This window comes from Mytilus galloprovincialis, chromosome 11, assembly GCF_965363235.1.
Source record: "Mytilus galloprovincialis chromosome 11, xbMytGall1.hap1.1, whole genome shotgun sequence".
NCBI classification, from domain to species: Eukaryota; Metazoa; Mollusca; class Bivalvia; order Mytilida; family Mytilidae; genus Mytilus; species Mytilus galloprovincialis.
In genome coordinates, this window is record NC_134848.1 from 82,787,160 (window position 1) to 82,809,371 (window position 22,212).

Below are 22,212 nucleotides of genomic sequence, written 5' to 3' on the forward strand. Positions count from 1 at the left end.
GATTTAAAAGATCAAAGGATTACAAACTTCGTTATACATTTCAACACTTTACTTTTCCCACATTTGAAGAAAGTAAAAATTGTAGTGATTCATGGAAACAGATTTTCACGTAGAAATTTAATTGCGTTTTATTGTAAATTGTTTCTAATTGAAAAAAATGGAATCTCTCTATTAATATTTGTAAATAATTTCATTGGTCAAACAAGTTACTTTATTTTTATGTACAAAACTTTAAGTATCAAATCAGTTTTATATATCTTCTTTAAGGCTGATCGTGGTCAGTGGCGTAGGAGGATGAATTGGACAGTGAGGTTGGAGTGGGGGTAAACTGGACGCCTGTTGTGTTCACTTATCGCTACGGAGATATGGCGGACCAATTTAATTCTAAAATTATTACCCCCCCCCCCACCAAAAAACAAACAAAAAAACAACCCAAACTATTGGAGTCGGATTTTTATATGAATACAACACAAAGAAATAGTATATTAGTAAAACTGTCTTAAATGCCGCAATTTTACAACAAAAAAAATATCCTTCACAATAAAAGTTAAATACTAAACTACCATAATTTTATCTTGACTCAACCGCGGAGTTAACCAAAAGCATTTTCAGTTATCAATTCCATGCACGTTAACGCGAAACCGTTCTCAAAATTTCTCATATCTGTGATTATGTGATGTCCGTGCCTTTATAATCATGATTAAAGATTTTCAGCAATTCATAATATTCTATACAATTTACTTATCAATTTTGTTTGCCAACAAAAAAACCCAAACTTAATGAATATATTTGGCTACCAGTAGATATAAATAGTAAACCATATGGAACGACAAAACCAAACTGACAAAAAACATATGCAAAACGTTATAGTAACAATTTTTGTTATCTTTCCCTCTGAGTTTCTATATTTCACAGCACGGGGCACCATTTCTAACAACGATGACACGTCTTTTTACGCCTCTATTGACAAAAGATCGAAAGGTTGTGTCGAAAACCAATTATCACATGGAAGATAATAACCGTATAAACACTGGACTTTTCTTTGACTAAAACACTTAATTTATACAATAACTTGTACAAATATTTTGTTGAAAATGATCGCTTTTGATGAATCCTTACCTATTATATCGACAAAGGAAGATCAAAGTAGTTCACACCCTTCAATCTTTTTACTTTGTCAGCTTTAGAGAAGAAATGTTTTTGTGAAGTTTAAGATAATCAAAAGATCAAGTAAGGAAAATTAGTATATGTTATTAAAATAAAACAGTAAAACTGCTGGTACAAAGTGGTCAGAAGGTGAAAGCAAGGACACAGATAGATGACGAGTGACAGTTGCAGAACACTAGAAAATAGAACAGAATAGATAGGGTTTACAAATTAAAAAACAAAGGACCAAAGGACTAAAGGACAAAACAACAAAGAAAAGAGAATAATTGGGGTGCTAACTTTAAAGTAATGGGAGTTCTTTAGAACAGAAAACAAAGATTAGAAGGAAAAAACATTTGAATAAATAGAGAAAATGACTATTTTCAGAATACAGGAATGAACGACCCCACATAGACCCTCTCTCGTTTACAGGAAATAAAGGGAATCCCGACCCTGTCATTAAATCGTGATGTTTTTATTTCAGTAAATGAAACACTAGACACCTTTCTTTTTAAGAACGAAACGACATGAAATAAATATCTGCACAGTGCAGCTATCAAAAATTGGCAAAACCAAACCGCAGTGGACGATATATATATATATAAATTCCAGGAATGATAAAAGGAGAATCAGTGCAAAAGAAAAAAAGTAACTTTCTGATTATCTTTAGTCATGATGAAACCAGTGACCTCCGAACTTTATTTATGTGACTTTGTAGAGAAGATTTTATCATTTTAAAGTTATGTTGATGCTGGGACAGTATATCAATATACATGTTCCTGATTGACGTAAAAATAACCTTGAACAATGGCGGCCTGATAAGAAAGATGCTAAAATTTCTGCAATAATAGAGCCTTCTATATACATGTTAGTTGTATTTCTTCAAAACCTATTGTTGTATAAATTTATTTTATAGAATTGTGCCAAAAGCAGCTAGGCAATAGTCAAACTTTAAAAAGTCTATGAAAATAAATCTGTTTTTCGTGTACTTATAAAGATCAGGATAGAATTTGGTCTGCATAGACTATATATTTTTGTATAATCTATACGGATTTTCAAATTCATTAGTAGAAAAAAACCCAACAGATAATGACAAAAAACGTAAAAACAACAAGAAAAAAAACCAAAACCAAACAACAACCAAAAGACAGGAACAGTAAACAAAACAAAACGTGTAAACTGAAGACTGAGAATCTTACTATTTCTATTCAGTCTTTAAATGTTAATTTCTTGTTGGTGGAATTGGGCATTTGGTGTTTGGATCCTGTCTTTACCATAAGCCCTTTCCTTCAGGTTTCTTGTTGATGGAATTGGGCATTTGGTGTTTGGATCCTGTCTTTCTTCCCCACAAGCCCTTTCCCTTAGGTTTCTTGTTGGTGGAATTGGGCATTTGGTGTTTGGATCCTGTCTTTCTTCCCCACAAGCCCTTTCCCTCAGGTTCCTTGTTGATGGAATTGGGCATTTGGTGTTTGGATCCTGTCTTTCTTCCCCACAAGCCCTTTCCCTCAGGTTTCTTGTTGGTGGAATTGGGCATTTGGTGTTTGGATCCTGTCTTTTTTCCCCACAAGCCCTTTCCCTCAGGTTTCTTGTTGATGGAATTGGGCATTTGGTGTTTGGATCCTGTCTTTACCACAAGCCCTTTCCCTCAGGTTTCTTGTTGGTGGAATTGGGCATTTGGTGTTTGGATCCTGTCTTTCTTCCCCACAAGCCCTTTCCCTCAGGTTTCTTGTTGGTGGAATTGGGCATTTGGTGTTTGGATCCTGTCTTTCTTCCCCACAAGCCCTTTCCCTCAGGTTTCTTGTTGGTGGAATTGGGCATTTGGTGTTTGGATCCTGTCTTTCTTCCCCACAAGCCCTTTCCCTTAGGTTTCTTGTTGATGGAATTGGGCATTTGGTGTTTGGATCCTGTCTTTCTTCCCCACAAGCCCTTTCCCTTAGGTTTCTTGTTGGTGGAATTGGGCATTTGGTGTTTGGATCCTGTCTTTATCACAAGCCCTTTCCCTCAGGTTTCTTGTTGCTGGAATTGGGCATTTGGTGTTTGGATCCTGTCTTTCTTCCCCACAAGCCCTTTCCCTCAGGTTTCTTGTTGGTGGAATTGGGCATTTGGTGTTTGGATCCTGTCTTTCTTCCCCACAAGCCCTTTCCCTCAGGTTTCTTGTTGATGGAATTGGGCATTTGGTGTTTGGATCCTGTCTTTACCACAAGCCCTTTCCCTCAGGTTTCTTGTTGGTGGAATTGGGCATTTGGTGTTTGGATCCTGTCTTTACCACAAGCCCTTTCCCTCAGGTTTCTTGTTGCTGGAATTGGGCATTTGGTGTTTGGATCCTGTCTTTCTTCCCCACAAGCCCTTTCCCTCAGGTTTCTTGTTGGTGGAATTGGGCATTTGGTGTTTGGATCCTGTCTTTCTTCCCCACAAGCCCTTTCCCTCAGGTTTCTTGTTGATGGAATTGGGCATTTGGTGTTTGGATCCTGTCTTTCTTCCCCACAAGCCCTTTCCCTTAGGTTTCTTGTTGATGGAATTGGGCATTTGGTGTTTGGATCCTGTCTTTCTTCCCCACAAGCCCTTTCCCTTAGGTTTCTTGTTGATGGAATTGGGCATTTGGTGTTTGGATCCTGTCTTTCTTCCCCACAAGCCCTTTCCCTCAGGTTTCTTGTTGATGGAATTGGGCATTTGGGGTTTGGATCCTGTCTTTCTTCCCCACAAGCCCTTTCCCTCAGGTTTCTTGTTGATGGAATTGGGCATTTGGTGTTTGGATCCTGTCTTTCTTCCCCACAAGCCCTTTCCCTCAGGTTTCTTGTTGATGGAATTGGGCATTTGGGGTTTGGATCCTGTCTTTCTTCCCCACAAGCCCTTTCCCTCAGGTTTCTTGTTGGTGGAATTGGGCATTTGGTGTTTGGATCCTGTCTTTCTTCCCCACAAGCCCTTTCCCTCAGGTTTCTTGTTGATGGAATTGGGCATTTGGTGTTTGGATCCTGTCTTTCTTCCCATCAAGCCCTTTCCCTTAGGTTTCTTGTTGGTGGAATTGGGCATTTGGTGTTTGGATCCTGTCTTTCTTCCCCACAAGCCCTTTCCCTCAGGTTTCTTGTTGATGGAATTGGGCATTTGGTGTTTGGATCCTGTCTTTCTTCCCCACAAGCCCTGTCCCTCAGGTTTCTTGTTGGTGGAATTGGGCATTTGGTGTTTGGATGTCTTTCTTCCCCACAAGCCCTTTCCCTCAGGTTTCTTGTTGGTGGAATTGGGCATTTGGTGTTTGGATCCTGTCTTTCTTCCCCACAAGCCCTTTCCCTCAGGTTTCTTGTTGGTGGAATTGGGCATTTGGTGTTTGGATGTCTTTCTTCCCCACAAGCCCTTTCCCTCAGGTTCCTTGTTGGTGGAATTGGGCATTTGGTGTTTGGATCCTGTCTTTCTTCCCCACAAGCCCTTTCCCTCAGGTTTCTTGTTGATGGAATTGGGCATTTGGTGTTTGGATCCTGTCGTTCTTCCCCACAAGCCCTTTCCCTCAGGTTTCTTGTTGGTGGAATTGGGCATTTGGTGTTTGGATGTCTTTCTTCCCCACAAGCCCTTTCCCTCAGGTTTCTTGTTGGTGGAATTGGGCATTTGGTGTTTGGATCCTGTCTTTCTTCCCCACAAGCCCTTTCCCTCAGGTTTCTTGTTGATGGAATTGGGCATTTGGTGTTTGGATCCTGTCTTTCTTCCCCACAAGCCCTTTCCCTCAGGTTTCTTGTTGGTGGAATTGGGCATTTGGTGTTTGGATGTCTTTCTTCCCCACAAGCCCTTTCCCTCAGGTTTCTTGTTGGTGGAATTGGGCATTTGGTGTTTGGATCCTGTCTTTCTTCCCCACAAGCCCTTTCCCTCAGGTTTCTTGTTGGTGGAATTGGGCATTTGGTGTTTGGATCCTGTCTTTCTTCCCCACAAGCCCTTTCCCTCAGGTTTCTTGTTGATGGAATTGGGCATTTGGTGTTTGGATCCTGTCTTTCTTCCCCAAAAGCCCTTTCCCTCAGGTTTCTTGTTGATGGAATTGGGCATTTGGTGTTTGGATCCTGTCTTTCTTCCCCACAAGCCCTTTCCCTCAGTTTTCTTGTTGGTGGAATTGGGCATTTGGTGTTTGGATCCTGTCTTTCTTCCCCACAAGCCCTTTCCCTCAGGTTTCTTGTTGATGGAATTGGGCATTTGGTGTTTGGATCCTGTCTTTACCACAAGCCCTTTCCCTCAGGTTTCTTGTTGATGGAATTGGGCATTTGGTGTTTGGATCCTGTCTTTCTTCCCCACAAGCCCTTTCCCTCAGGTTTCTTGTTGATGGAATTGGGCATTTGGTGTTTGGATCCTGTCTTTCTTCCCCACAAGCCCTTTCCCTCAGGTTTCTTGTTGGTGGAATTGGGCATTTGGTGTTTGGATCCTGTCTTTACCACAAGCCATTTCCCTTAGGTTGAAAATAAACTCATCATAGAAACCAGGACTAAAATTGTATATACGCCAGACGCGCGTTTCGTCTACAAAAGACTCATCAGTGACGCTCAAATCCAAAAAAGTTAAAAAGGCCAAATAAAGTACGAAGTTGAAGAGCTTTGAGGACCCAAATTCCTGAAAGTGTTGCCAAATAGAGCTAAGGTAATCTATGCCTGAGGTTGAAAAGCCTTAGTATTTCAAAAAATTCTAAATTTTGTAAACAGTAAATTTATTAATATAACCATACCAATGACAATTCATGTCAGCACAAAAAGTGCTGACTACTGGGCTTGTGAAAGCCTTAGACACCATCTCATCTGCTTCTGAACCTCAATATAGTCCCATATTATGTTATTGTGATTGCTTATCATTTATGATTTTAAACTTCTATTTTATTTCAATTTAATTGCACAACTGATTTAAATGCGTGCATGACTGTCAAATTGTGTGTGGAAATAAGTCGATGGGAAAAACGCGCCACAACCGTCACACGAAGCTAGGTTTATGACATTTATCGTTATAAGTCATAACGTGTTCATATCTCTTTAATTTCACACTATTATATAGGCCTAATTATGACGTCAGATCGGAACCTTTTTCTTTCTTTAACAAAATGATTTTAATTCAATTTACTATTAATGTGCATCGAAATTTAAATTTTAAATGATAAAAGTACTGATAATGATTGTAATTTAGTATTTAAACTGTATTTATATAGAACAGGGTGTTGTCACTTATTTTCTTAAACTGAAATGAAACGGTAGCTGCTATCTTATCTTTTTGTTACGCTAATGAATTGAGAAATGACTTGCTTGGTCAGTGGTGGATCCAGGGAAAAAAAGGGGGGGTTCCGGGGGTTGAGACCCCCCTTTTTTTGGCCGATCAATGCATTTCAATGGGAACATATAGTTGGAACCCCCTTATGTCCAAGGTTAAAAAACCCCCTTTTAAAATGACTGGATCCGCCACTGTTGGTAAAGGATATTGTTTGCTCTTGTGCAATCTTGTCCAAATAATATAAGACAATATAAAAAGAAGATGTGGTATGATTGCCAATGAGACAACTGTACACAAGGGACGAAAGATACCAAAGGGACATTCAAACTCATAGATTAAAAACAAACTGACAACGCCATGGCTAAAAAAGAAAAAGACAAACAGAGTACACAAGATACAACATGGAAAACTAACAACTAAGCAACACGAACCCAACGCATCGGTGGCTGCCATATTCCTTTTGTTCCGCTAGTGATTGCGGAAAGACCAGGTGATTGGTCACAGATACGTTCTTGTCCAAATATTAATATGTTGTTTAACACATGCAACTGTCAGTACACTTGGCAATCATTATCATGACGGTCAGTTTTTATTGATGGAGACAGTCGAAATAGCCGATGAGAATCACCGACCCTCGGCAAGAAAATTTGCAATCTATTTACTTAGTTATAAGTTTTACGCATCATTCGACGTCACAACATCAACTAGTGATCCCTTAAGATGTACCTTTGTTTACCACTCGGCCATTGAGACTCTTAATAATACCCCCCCCCCCCCCCCAAAAAAAAATACATTAGTAATAAATACATTTTTTTATCTATACTACTAAGGAAGAGAAACGTTTCATTGAGTTGTAATTCCTCTGAAACCATACAAAGTCGGAAATATTTGTGAAATTTAGTGTTTTGTACGTCCTAAATTTGTCTTTGGATAATCTTTTTCCACAGAAAACGCCAATTCGGAGACCGTTATCGATCCGTGTCTTATACGCTTTCGCGCATGCTCATTCGACGTACTGCCCGCTAAATTTCAACACTTGTTCAACTGTACCGCAATTTCGATGGTATCTTCTAGTATTATAGACGCGAATGCATATTTAATCAAATCATTCCTCTATATAGACGTAACGTGTTGTTCTCAGCCTACCCTTATTGACAATATTTAGATGCAAGTCCAAATATAAGCCAGACTGATCTTCATCTTTGGTATCTTTTATTTCAAATTTGATTGGAAAGATATGCTATATTTTTTCATTCTTCCTATACTGGTATTCAACTCATGAGTGTGTTGATCAAGTATTAAAAATTCTTGTTTTAATATAAGATCATGTATTTTTGTAGATATAGTTTAGTATGACGTCCATTATTACCGAACTAGTAAACATATTTGTTAAGGCAAGCTAAAGGACGGCTCCGGGTGCGGGAGTTTCTCGTTACATTGAAGACCCATCGGAGGCCTTCGGCTGTTGTCTGCTCTATTGTCGGGTTGTTGTCGCTTTGACACATTCCCCATTTCAATTCTCAATATTACTGATAAACAAGAACATAGTACACTGTACCACTACATGTGTTTATTTAATATAAAAATGTAAAACAGAACTTCGGTTTCATTAGAAAAAAGAATATGCATAGACACAACGTTCACGATCGTATCCGTGTTTGAAATATGATTTAGGACGGTTAACGGTGTATATTTCCACCCAACGCTGAAACAAAAACCGATATTATATTATTTTGCATTTACAAACTTTGCATATTAAACCGGATCCTTAAATATATATTAATTACTGGAGGAAGTGTAATCAATATTACTTTTATAATTCAAATTACAGGATACAACCACAGATTTTAGGGACAAAAACAGGATCTGAGGCTAAACAGAGGAGACATCATCCGCCCTTTGTTTCAATCTATTATATCTCTAGCAGGGCTGAGGCAATATTAAAACAGCCGGGTTAGGAAACAAAACAATTAAAGAAAAGTTAACAGAAGAATAAAAAAAGCAAGGAATTGGCCAGACTGAACATCAAAGGTGAGCTAATATTTGATCGCGATACGATTTTTCAGGTTCTAACAAATCACGTGACGATCTGCGAGGTTCTCAGAATTATTTCAACATTCCTTAAATTTATTGCCGCGTGTTTTGCAGGTTATATTGAGATCGTTACAATTTTATTGTAACCCATGCTCATTACAATTGCAAATTAAACCGTTTATTTTGTTACCTTCTTCAGTTTAATAGAACAAATAGATTTGTTCATGTCGTTTTTATAGAGATATAAAAGTCAGTGTCTATCTTTCCATTTGTCTCCCCTTGTTATATTCCCATTCTGTTGCTTTAATGACATTTATACGACATACTTATTTTCACAATCGACAATTTTAATATACCTTATATATATGTCATCATGACAAAAATGAAATCAGCTGGAAAAATTTCATTTTTAATTTCTGTGTAATTTTATTTATTGCCCTCTTCTGAAATATTTATTCAAATGCATACTAAACTATGTTGATATGTGAATATCTTGTGATAATCAGTTTATCATTGGAATGGTAAAGATTAGAGACGAGTTTAAAATTATATTATGTAAGAAATACAAAGGGGGTAAATTGCTTACCTTATTATCAGCTCAGAAACATTTTACCTCCAGGAAACCTAGGAAAAATTTAGCATATATCTTTGATACGTTGACGACCCATCGGGGGCCTTATGCTGTGTCAATTGTCTCTTTTACACTAACCCCTTTTCCATTCCCTCATCTTTATTTATCAACCAAGGGAAGGTTTCCCGGATAGTTTTGCGACCGCAATGTCATTTTTCAAACATGAGAAGGACAGATGCTGCTAGTGGTACAAAAACTGTAACACCAACTGGAGCACATCAGTTTACCCATGGTATTTGATGGGATGCGTATTGCTCAACCCTCAATCAAAGTTTTCGGGGAAGTTTGTTGCGTGGTTTTTTTTTGTGATTTTGTCGGTTTAGTTTTGGCCATGGTTTTGTCTTTTTTTTGTTTTGGCCATGGTTTTTGCTTTTTTTTTGTTTTGGTCATGGTTTTGTCTTTTGTGTTTTGTTTTGGCCATGGTTTTGTCTTTTTTTTTGTCATGGTTTTGTCATGGTTTTGTGTTTTGTTTTAGCCATGCTTTTGCTTTTTTTTTGGTTTTGGTCATGGTTTTGTCTTTTTTGTTTGGTCATGGTTTTATCTTTGTTTATTTGACTTTCATGTTTTCTATTGTAACTTAGTTTTCCCTTTTTTATTTTAAATATTATTTTTTTAAATTTCAACAGGCGACAAAGTGGAAATGTATACAGCAATATCTACAACTGAAATATACAGATATAGAACAGCTGTGAACTTGCACTTAAACATGCAGACAAGAAACGGCCCTGAATATGCGCGCACTATTTAACAAGGAACTAAGACCAATAAAAAGCGAATTAATAAACAGACATAGGTAATACATAAAACACATTAGTTGCACATTAAAACAACGTAAGCATGAAGAACATGTTCAATATAAAGGTATATTGTAATTTTTCTGCAGTTAAACATATAAGTAAAACATGAATTCTATAGAGCGATGATTTTTCATATTTTAATACCAAACAGATTTACATAATTCCGCAGTTTGTATTTTTCCTATTACATCACACGGTAAAATATTCTTTGATTTATTACTATTCTGAATCTATGTCAAAACAGAAACGACAATGTATAATCAGTGAACCTCGATTCTATACACAATAATATATAATACACCAATAGACATGTAGGTGCAGGCTCTTTGCAGCTATGTATTTTTTAGATATAAACAACAAACTTACTATTTGTTTCCTGGTGAATAATTTAACATGTAATAACACGACTACTGCGAATAAACTCATCTTAGATACCAGGATTGAAATTTCTATATTTGACCCAAACACGTATTTCGTCTACAAAAGACTCATCTGCGGCGCTTGAATAAAAAAAGGTAAAACAGCCAAAAAGGGTAAATAAAGTATGATGTTGAAGAGCATTGGGGACCAAAATTCCTTAAAAGGTTTGCAAAATACACACAGCTAAGGAAATCTATTCTCCGAGGTGGACAAGCCTTAGAATTTCAAAAATCCAAAATTTTGTAATCAGTATACATATGACAATATCAATGATAATTCATGTCAAAACAGAAGTGCTGACTACTTGGCGGCGACCATTTCTGATCAGGGAACCAAGAGTTTACAAATAGTACCAATAAATATACAATATGAGGTAAATGTTAAAAAAATATAAACTTTATTGTATGAGGCTGAAAAACTGGGGAAGGGCGAGGTTCTACAGATCCCTTTCCCATTTTTGGGCCTAATACAAAAGAGTTTATATTTTTCTGATGTTCACCTCATATTGTTTTTATACTGCAACTTAAATTAATACATTGGTATTTTAATTGTAAAACTAATTACAAACTTATTTTCATCCTTTAAGAAACCCCTGATAGTGGGAAAAGTGATCCATAATGAAATTAACATTACACAAAACATAGCTGTGTTACTATATTAAGGAAGTATACAAAACTAGTTGCAGTATAAATTTATGTATATATGCAGGTTCTTTACAATCATTTTCATTGATAGATCACATTTTTGTTGGGAACATTTTTTTGCACTAACGTGACCGATGCGACAAAGTTTTAACAGTGAACCTATATCCTAATAACAATAGCCATACACGAATGGTGTACAAACTGGTACTCTTCGGTAATTCTTAGTTAAAACAACTGTTCTTACTATTACATGTTCTAGCACGATTTTTAACGACAATGTCTGATCAGGTAATTTAGAGTCTACATAATAATATTTTTAAGATGTACCTGCAGATTCTTTTAAAGTCGTTTTGATATTAAAGGTTCTACTAAAGTTAAAATATAGGACACTTCATAAACATCTATACTTTGCTTGTATTTTCCAACCTATAATGAATAAAGTCCGAAACTATGGGGACATATCTTCATTTAAACATACTTAACATATACACACTTTGTTAATTGACAATCAACTTGAAATTGTTATATTGTGGTCAAACCGGTTCTTGGGGTGAACACTAAATTTTCCAAATTATTTTGAAAATTAAGTGTTCACCCAAATAACTGGTTTGGCTACAACATAACAATTTCAAGTTCATTTACAGTTGAAACAGTGTGTGTATGTTAAGTCTGTTGAAATGAATATATTTTCATACAGTTTAGGACTTTATTAATTATTGGTTGTGAAATACAAGCAAAGTTTACCTGTTTATGACGTATCCTATATTTTGACTTTAGTGTAACCTAAAATATACTATCGTTTTACAAGAACACTAATTGTTTAACAAGAACACCAATTGTTGAACAAGAACACCAATCGATGATCAAGAACACCAATTGTTGAACAAGAACACCAATCGTTGAAAAAGAACACCAACCGATGATTAAGCAATTGTTGAACAAGAGTAACAATTGTTGACCAAGTGGGGGGGGGACAAGGTAACGTTGGTCATTCATACTTATTATGCACCCGATTGCCAAACAGTATTGGCTTAATATTTTCTGTTTGTAATTTCATTGAATGAGTACTTGTATTTTCTTTTTGAAAATAATTTTGGTTATGTAGTTTAAAATGCAAGATACTTATATATCTTCCTTGGTTTCAACCATCATTGTGTAGTTGGCTTCGAAATCAGTTTTTTTGGCTTGGTCCAAAATATTTGTTCATATTGTCTTTTTTTTTATACATCTATTATTTTACAAAGAAAAAGAAATCGAATGCTGAACTCCATCCATACCAAAATAAAACAAATAACTGTAAGTGTGATAATTTGATATCTCAATACATAATATGCTTTAAGGGAGTTCGCTTCTCAGTTTCAAAGTAATTAACTTTTCAAAACATTAGTTTATATAGATAGGGGATTAATAAAGGATTCCAAAGAGCAAAAAAAAATATATAGGTCACCGTGTTTGTTTTCGAGATATAAGTCATTGAAATTTTTGCGGGAAAATATTCTCTTTTGACTTTTCATAGCTTTATTATTGACAAGTTGAAGTTCTCAAAAACTGTAAAAAAGTAATTAAAATTTTATAAGACTTTTACAGATGGCTTATCATTATTTATGTAAAAGATTTACAAAAAGAAAAATGGGGGTCACCGGGCAATTTTTTTCAAGGCATTTAAATGGATAAAAGCAGAGGATTCCGAAAATCTGACAAAAAATCTAAAACATGACAAGCTAGCTTCCTTAAGGGTCAGTATCGAAAAACATACAAATTTCGATGAAGGAATATTTGGAAAAATGATGTTATTGTTTAAAACATTTAAATAAGTCCCGCTATTATATATAAATAAAATCATCATAGATACCAGGAATAAATTTGTATATTGTAAATAGTATGCTAGCAACTATATTCTGAAATTCACCATTATGACAACATTTTTCAAATTTTACTTTTATTAAGTACTGAACACAAAACAAAGAACACTGAGCAAAAGAAAAAGAAGAAAAAATATTTCAAATCTCAAATTATAGAACATAATATCAATAACTTAAAATGTCAGTAGTAATACTAAATAGTGTCATTGTTGTAACCAGCATACACCAGTTTTTGAAAACTTTGTATGTATGTAATACATGTTATTGCTAAAACATTGTTAAATAAGTATTGTTTTTCATAAATAATATGATGTTTCGTTTATTAAGCATGAAAGAAACACAACAAAATGCTGATTGTCATAATATATTCAGTGGTGTTACTAAACTGATCAATGGTGATATTTTATCAAAGTGGCCTCACCATTGACATTTACACCAATGACTTACAGGTATATTTTAAGATTTAGTTACAAAATAAGTGCTCCATTCCTGTTGTTCCTGGTGCATGCTTCTACTATTAATATATTTCATAATTAAAAGTTCAGGAAGTTGTTCCAAAAATTATTTTTATAAAGGTACACCATAGACACTATTTTCATTTACGATATAGCTTTTACTTACTTTTATATTTATTTACTAAATTTTCAACAAAAAATGTTTGTTTTCTTTTGCATAACATGCTTACAGGTAAGATTGCTAGTGGAGAAACGATTGTAAATGCGGAAATTTTGAGAAAGATATCTCTTACACTACTAATTTGTCTTTTGGTTACACCATTGACTTAAAAAATGAGACTTTTCCTTTTGTTGATTTTTTTTTATTATAAAACCAACATACACCTCCAAAATCAGTAGAACATGTTTGTATGTATCAAAATGCAATAAAAAGTGATTAACCCTTATAACAAATGATATGAATAACAGTCCTATTTCAGATGTGAAAGGATTTATAGTAAAAAATAACAGTTGATTCTGGCTATATACAAGGGTTTAAGAAAACATCAAGGATGTTTTAATAACATTTCGTTCTGTAAACCGTATATAGTGTATCAAAAAACATTCATATCTAACATACGCAAGTGTTATTTTGATACATTTTGATACATTTTCATGTCTTTTGACTTAAAAAATTTGATAATGACCCTTAATTCCATGGAACATTAACTTTATTAATATATATAACATTTCCCACATAACGCTAGACTAGTAAACATAAGAAAGTAAATTATAAAATGGTTTATATGAAATAGATAGATTGCATTTAGTGATCAGCTATGCATTGCAAATCGTAACGAAAGCTTCCATTGCTATATAACTCTTTTGTATTGGAAACCACGTTTAGTATGTACATTTATAGATTTTATTTAAATTAAGTCTTGTATGGGACATTCCGACAAAGCTGATTTGTCTGGCTTAGAGCGTGGGAATGTTGAATAAATGTCACTTCTTATATATTGTATAAAATCTATTTATTGTGCAAATATTACATTGACGAATAAATTATCAAACTTAGAATAGTTACTAGGGCTAAAAAATTAATTTGATCATTGACCTCAAGTGCAACGGGATAAACTATTGAATTTTGATATAAAATTTTGGATGAATAGAGAACACTAAATAGAAATTAATGATCATCGAAAGATAAAATAACAAATAAAAGTTTTTAATTTTTTGAATGAAATATTCATGGAGGTCATCGCTTTAGAACGGGAGCTGATAGCGAACGAGTTAAATTATGAAATAAAAATGATTATGGTAAAATTATTAAACATAAATCATAGCTAATATTCTATACAATGCATTGATGTTCTGATGACGACACGACGTATTATTTCATTTTGATAGGTCTTTCTACAATTTGTTATCTTCATCAAGTTGTGATATGGACCGAAAAGTTCATAGCCATTATAAATTAATAATTTAAAAAGATAAATATATCTAAAGAAAATAAACAAGAAAAAAAACCAGGGAAATACTTACTAATGAACACAAAGTTGATATTTATGGTTCCGTTAGATTTATTAAAATTTATTCTGTTATAACTTGAAAACTACTGTGACCTACCACAATTCGCGCATACCAACTCAGAAATGTGACATTCAACATGCAATTTGTATATTAGTTGTTTGTCGTTTTGCCAGATTTTTACCATCTCAATGCACTTTTATATGTTCTATTGCGTAGCTACCGGTCAATTGAACGATCTTCGTGACGGCGTCCATTATCGTAGCCGGTGTTATTTATAGACACTTCGTACATGTTCTATTTCTGTATCAGCCATCCATTTAAATGCACTTTTTGTATGTTCAATTGTCATAGACACCTTCCATGTGAATGCACGTGTTATATAGTCCATTGTTGTGGGCGCCTCCCATCTAAATGCCCTTTTTATATGTTTCATTGTAGCACTTAGCCAGAAAATGAAAGAACTATATTGTCTCCTGTGAAAGCCGCCACATAAGAACTGTAACCACAACCGTTGCACACCAGTCTACCCATGGCATTTGATGGAGTGTGTGTTGCTCATTCATCAATCAATGTTTTCCGTGTAGTTAGTTGTGTGGATAGTTTGTTGTGATTTTTTTTCTGTTTTGGCCGTGGCTTTGTCTTTTTTGTTTTGGTCATTTTTTTTTTTTATTTTAGCCATAGTTTTGTCTTTTTTATTTTGGCCATAGTTTTGTCTTTTTTGTTTTGGTCATGGTTTTGTCTTTTTTATTTTAGCCATAGTTTTGTCTTTTATATTTTGGCCATAGTTTTGTCTTTTTTTGTTTTGGTCATGGTTTTGTCTTTTTTATTTTGGCCTTAGTTTTTTCTTTTTTCTTTTGGTCATGGTTTTGTCTTCTTTATTTTAGCCATAGTTTTTGTCTTTTTTTATTTTTGCCATAGTTTTGTCTTTTTTGTTTTGATCATGGTTTTGTCTTTTTTATTTTGGCCATAGATTTGTCTTTTTTGTTTTTGCCATGAATTTGTCTTTTTTTTATTTGGCCATAGTTTTGTCTTTTTTGTTTTGGCCATGCATGAGTTTGTCTTTTTGTTTTTGTCATACTTTTGTCTTTTTTGTTTTGGCCGTGGTTTTGTCTTTTAATGTTTGTCGCTGACGGCTCATATCTTAATACACATTTTTTGTGTTCCAGTGAGTTACCACCTTGCCTCTGAAAGAACCTTTTATATATATATGTGTTCCATTGTCATAGCCGGCCACCATGTAAATGCATGTGCTACATGTTCCGTTGTCCTAGCTGCTTCACTTTTAAATCCTCTTTGACATGTTCCTTATAAAATAGTTCGTTTCTATGTACGTCGGTGTTTATTTTTGTTGCAGTGTTTCTGTTGTTCGTTCATTTGTTTTCCTCAGTCCTATATTTCACGTGTTTTAATCGGTTTTAGTTTGTTACCCTGATTTGTTTTCTCTGAATCAGTTGATGACTTTGGAACACCGGTATATTACTCTTGCCTTTATTATTCACCATATCTCAATATTTAGCCATGGCGTTGTCAGTTTGTTTTAGATTTATGAGTTTGACTGTCCCTTTGGTATCTTTCGTCCCTCTTTTATACAATATATATATAGTGTATAGTAAGCTACAAAAGGCATCAACATAACAAAATGGGAAACATTTCAAAAGAGAAGACCGAATTATTTGTTTTCGCTAAAACAATTACCAAAATTATACAAGATAGACATTAACCAACTGTCATTGCATGTCGATGTTTGTTTTCTTTGGTATATTTTGTTGTCTAAGGGAAAGATCTTTGTTCTGGTCTATTTTATTTCACCAAGAAATTGCACACAGGTTTAATTGGCATGGCGACACATTTCAAAAATACTGACGAAAAAATAGTTTTTGTCCTGTTAATAGTTATATATAGATGTAGTCAACATTTGTATAAATCCTACGGACTACTTTTGAGTAAACGTTATGTAATACTTATCACACAGAGTTAGGTTTTTGTATACTGAGAAATTAATAGAACAATAATTTATCATGCCTTTATACATATACATAGACAAACATGCAGATTCCTGTAGCTCTCTGTGAAATAACATTTTAATGGGATATGTTAAATATTTCAATCTTAACACTCTGGTCCGTAAATTATTTAACAATTTATAAAATATCGGACCACCGTGGGCCAAACATGCAGAATCCTGTAGCCCTCTGTGAAATAACATTTTAATGGGATATGTTAAATATCTTAATCTGAACACTCTGGTCCGTAAATTATTAACAATTTATAAAATATCGGACCACAGTGGGCCAAACATGCAGAATCCTGTAGCCCTCTGTGAAATAACATTTTAATGTGAAGAGTAAATTTATCAAAAACCCATAAAAAATTCTGTTTTGTTTGATAACCCTACGTGAAGTACCGTGACGTAACATAATTTATTATTCTGATAAAATAAATTTAACAAAATTTGAAATAATAAATTTTTACTTTTTTACTGTGTCTTAAAAGACCCACTAACAATGGCAGCCATTTTGAAAGTTGATTGATGAGTTCTTAAATAGACATTTACATCATGGACACAAACAAACAGCTGTCTAATAAAATTAATGATATAGCTCATCCAGGATCTTTGAAAACCGTTTGTTAACACGTATATGCTGTTAAAGTAATCTGATTATAAATGTGAACACACAAGTCCTATATAATTACAGAGAGCCCGCTGAGAGGTGTCAAGAAATGACGAGTAAATAAGGTTTTTGAAAATACCAGTAGACATATTTGCTAAAACAATGCACTTCTCGAAAAGAAAACCCGGTTTCGTGTTACATACACATCGACTTAGTAGTCTTTGCTCAGTAAACTTAAATTAGGTATCAAACAAAGGTAACAGTTGTATACCGCTGTTCGAAAGTCATTACTCGATTGAGAGAAAACGAATCCGGGTTACAAGCTACAACCAAGGGAAACACGTCAACTAAAAGAAGAAAATAACAAAACAACAGAAACACTAAATAAATGTGCAACAAAATACAAACGACAATGATATACAGAAACGAACAATAGGATGACAATTGTCATTTGCCTGACTTGGTACAGGACAATTTAAAGTATAAGACACGGTTTTGGAGGTCAAGCGGTGTTGTACAAGAATCTATAAAACATTTTGGGATGCTATGAAGAACAAAGACGCTAAATTCATTCAAGTGTGGACATCACAATATAGCAACTAATTATATAACAATTGAGTATGTAATAATTATGTCATAATGAAATTATCACAATTTGAAAGATTAATCTTTCTTCTTTCATTTAGTACCTCATTTATAAAATATAAAGAAGGATGAAATGAATTACATCAGTTTAAAATTGTCTGATTGGGAGTGAAAAAATCTTTGTATTGTGCTACCTTAAGAAAAAAAAAATGGATAGTTGAACCTGGTTTTGTGGCTAGCCAAAGCTCGCGCTTTTATGGCAATGTTAAATATTCTTTAACAAGCACATTGACCTATATTTCATTTTTGCTCTTTTGGTTCTATTATTAATCCCTAACAATATAAACATGTGTCTTGAAATGCTTGTTATTTTGAAACCGAGTAGCGAACTTCATTAAAATGTTTTGCAGTTATACAGTAGTTAACTAATACCGTTTTATTCGCTTGTATCTGACAATGCAGTTTTGAGTTGCATATTTCTTGCTACTAGGTCAAATTGCAATGTTTATGTTTATAAATATGCATCTTTTTTTATGAGTACTTTATTTTGGATAAGAGATACAACACTACTTGTGCAAATATTGTATAATTATACCGAGGTAAAGTTAGGTGTCAAGCCTTTTATGGACTATGATCACAATCACTTATACGCTTATCAAAAATATTGAAGTTTTATCAAACTTCTTGTCAATAAAATGTCTAATGTAAACATTGTCAATTATTTTCAAGTGTAAATTTTCATGTGAAGGTTTGTAAAACAAACACTAAATATCTGAGAGTCTCGCTGGTTACCGAGACATCACGTTTTATCAGAAAATTGGGTTTTTATGATTTGATTGTTTTAGGTATTAAGACTTGGTACGGTTGTTACTGACAGTGAACCCATATTTGTCGATGTTATTTAGTTTATAGGTATTTCACATACTTTCATACCACTTGTCTATTGAATAGATAAATGTCTTCAAATTACAGTGTCTACTGTCAATGGGTTCTGCATCTACTTTCATCTAGACGTTTTTCGTGGCTTTAATACATTTAAAGTAGGGATAACAACTCTTTAAACTTTATATGCAATGTCCTAGCAGTACGGACAGACCTAAGACATAAAGCGATTTCATAATACTAGTAACACACATAATAACATAAAAGCATGATCTATAATAGAAGGATATATAAAAAATAAACACAACAGTAGTATACCGCTGTTCAAAACTCATAAATATATGGACAAAAAACAAAATCGGGGTAACAAACTAATAAAGGCAACAGTAGTATACCGCTGTTCAAAACTCATAAATCTATGGACAAAAAACAAAATCGGGGTAACAAACTAATAAAGGCAACAGTAGTATACAGCTGTTCAAAACTCATAAATCTATGGACAAAAAACAAATTCGGGGTAACAAACTAATAAAGGCAACAGTAGTATACCGCTGTTCAAAACTCATAAATCTATGGACAAAAAACAAAATCGGGGTAACAAACTAATAAAGGCAACAGTAGTATACCGCTGTTCAAAACTCATAAATCTATGGACAAAAAACAAAATCGGGGTAACAAACTAATAAAGGCAACAGTAGTATACAGCTGTTCAAAACTCATAAATCTATGGACAAAAAACAAAATCGGGGTAACAAACTAATAAAGGCAACAGTAGTATACCGCTGTTCAAAACTCATAAATCTATGGACAAAAAAACAAAATCGGGGTAACAAACTAATAAAGGCAACAGTAGTATACCGCTGTTCAAAACTCATAAATCTATGGACAAAAAACAAAATCGGGGTAACAAACTTACTAATAAAGGCAACAGAAGTATACCGCTGTTCAAAACTCATAAATCTATGGACAAAAAACAAAATCGGGGTAACAAACTAAAACTGAAACGCATTAAATATTAGAGGAGAACAACGACACAACATTAAAATGTAACACACACAGCAACGGACTAAGCATTAGACAAAATCCGATGAGAATAACCAATATAACATCAAAACCAAATACATGAATTTAGGATAGAAAAGTTCCATGACACGTCCTATAGTAATGTGAATTCACACTCAAATATAGGAGAGAAAAAAAAACGACACAACGGTTAATATAATTTCCATTCTGAATTTATCATAATAAACATATTCATTTTTTTTTCAGAGAAGAAACAAGCTATACGAATTGTCTAAATCGAATCTAGCATTTTAAGTTTTATAGTTAAGTGTGTACAAATTTGAGATGTGCAATCAACACATTATTAAAGTTTATTTTTGTAGAAAAATAAAAAATAAAATACCAAAAAAATAGATAATTCATATTTCTAGTAGCAAAGATCAAAGTAAATTTCTTTCAATTTCATCAAGATGACATAACCGTGGTGTAGTGGTTAGTGCAACAGACTACTAACACAAAAGTTCCTGGTTCGATTCCTGTTGGTTCCCAACCCACTATAAATAAATATGTTTAAACTAAACTAACCGTTGTATTGTTATATATAATTGTCTAGCAAATTTATTTTTTTATCATCTAGGTGGTTCCCAACATTTTAACAACATAATTATTAATCGCACAATAACATAACACATAAGTAAAGGCAACAGTAGTATACCGCTGTTCGAAATTCATAAATCAATTGAGAAAAAAAAAAACAAATGAGGGAAACACATCAAACATAAGAGGAAAACTACGACACAACAGAAACACAACACTAAAAGGTAACACAAACATAAACACGAACTATAACATAACAATGGTCATTTTCCTGACATGATACAGGACATTTTAAGAAATAAATGGTGGGTTGAACCTGGTTTTGTGGCTAGCCAAACCTCACACTTTAAAGGTCAGTAAAGGACTAACAAATTAACAATCGCAAGATTCGAATCTTAAGGTGGTACCCAACACTTTCACTAAAATAAATTTGGCTCGTTTAATTTTCATAAAAATTTAACAAAGTATTTACTTTGACCCTTTAACAAAAATATAAAAATTTCAAAAATTTTGAACCAACCGTTTTGTCAGAAAAATTACACTGGTTATATAGTAGTTTGACAAACACCAATTTTGATCATTGAGAAGCTTATTATTCCTTTTACAACACAACGTAATTAAAACGTTAAGCTGATTTTACAGAGTTATCTCCCTGTAGTGTTAGGTACCACCTTAAGCAATGATACAAAGTAGCATAAGTTCATATGTAACACAACACAGACATGTAATATGTAATAGACGACAACACAGACATGTCACCATACAGAAAAAACAATGTAACCCACACTTGCGGGATTTTCTATCTGCGTCGAGGACACATTGCATTGGTAACCTTCGGTTGATTTCGGGTCGGTATGTTGTCTCTTTGACATATTCCCCATTATCATTCTGAATTTATCATAATAAACATATTCATTTTTTTTTTCAGAGAAGAAACAAGCTATACGAACTGTCTAAATCGAATCTAGCATTTTAAGTTTTATAGTTAAGTGTGTACAAATTGAGATGTGCAATCTACAAATTATTAAAGTTTATTTTTGTAGAAAAATAGTAAAGAAACTACCAAAAAAATAGATAATTCATATTTCTTGTAGCAAACATCAAAGTAAAATTTCTTTCAATTACATCAAGATGACTTAATTAACCGTGGTGTAGTGGTTTATAGTGCATCAGACTACTAACACAAAGGTTCGATTCCCGTTGTTTCCCAATCCACTATAAATAAATATGTTTAAAATAAACTAACCGTTGTATCGTTATTTACATTTTTATAAGTAAAATTATATTGCCCACAGTATTCGTTCGTTAAAAACTTTTGAAGACATAAACAGTTATTTTTTTATTTAACAAGATATCAGCTAATATACTTCAAGTTATCTAAATACAGTGAAACCTAGCTAAATTGAATCCTAGATACACCGAAAACCTGTATAAACCAAACATGTTCTTGAGCACCGTCATATCAAATTGTGTGCGTTGTGAACTTGATAAAACCGAACAAAATCTTAAGTCCCGAAAAGATTCAATTTAAACAGGTTCCGGTGTATAAAGCGAATCAGTCCATTCTTAATTCGTTTTAAAGAAATCCAATAACTGTGTTATGTCACAAAAACCCAACAGACATAGTGACACATTTCAATCTAAAGATACACTAGGATCTGTCATCGAATTTTCCATTATCAACTTCCTTTTCTCTGTCTATCTCGGTTTTATCGGTTTGGCGAAATTATTTGCCAAATGTGGATAATGAACCATACGTGCTTTTTGAACATATATACGGGACTATGATTTGATAGAGAAAACACTCATC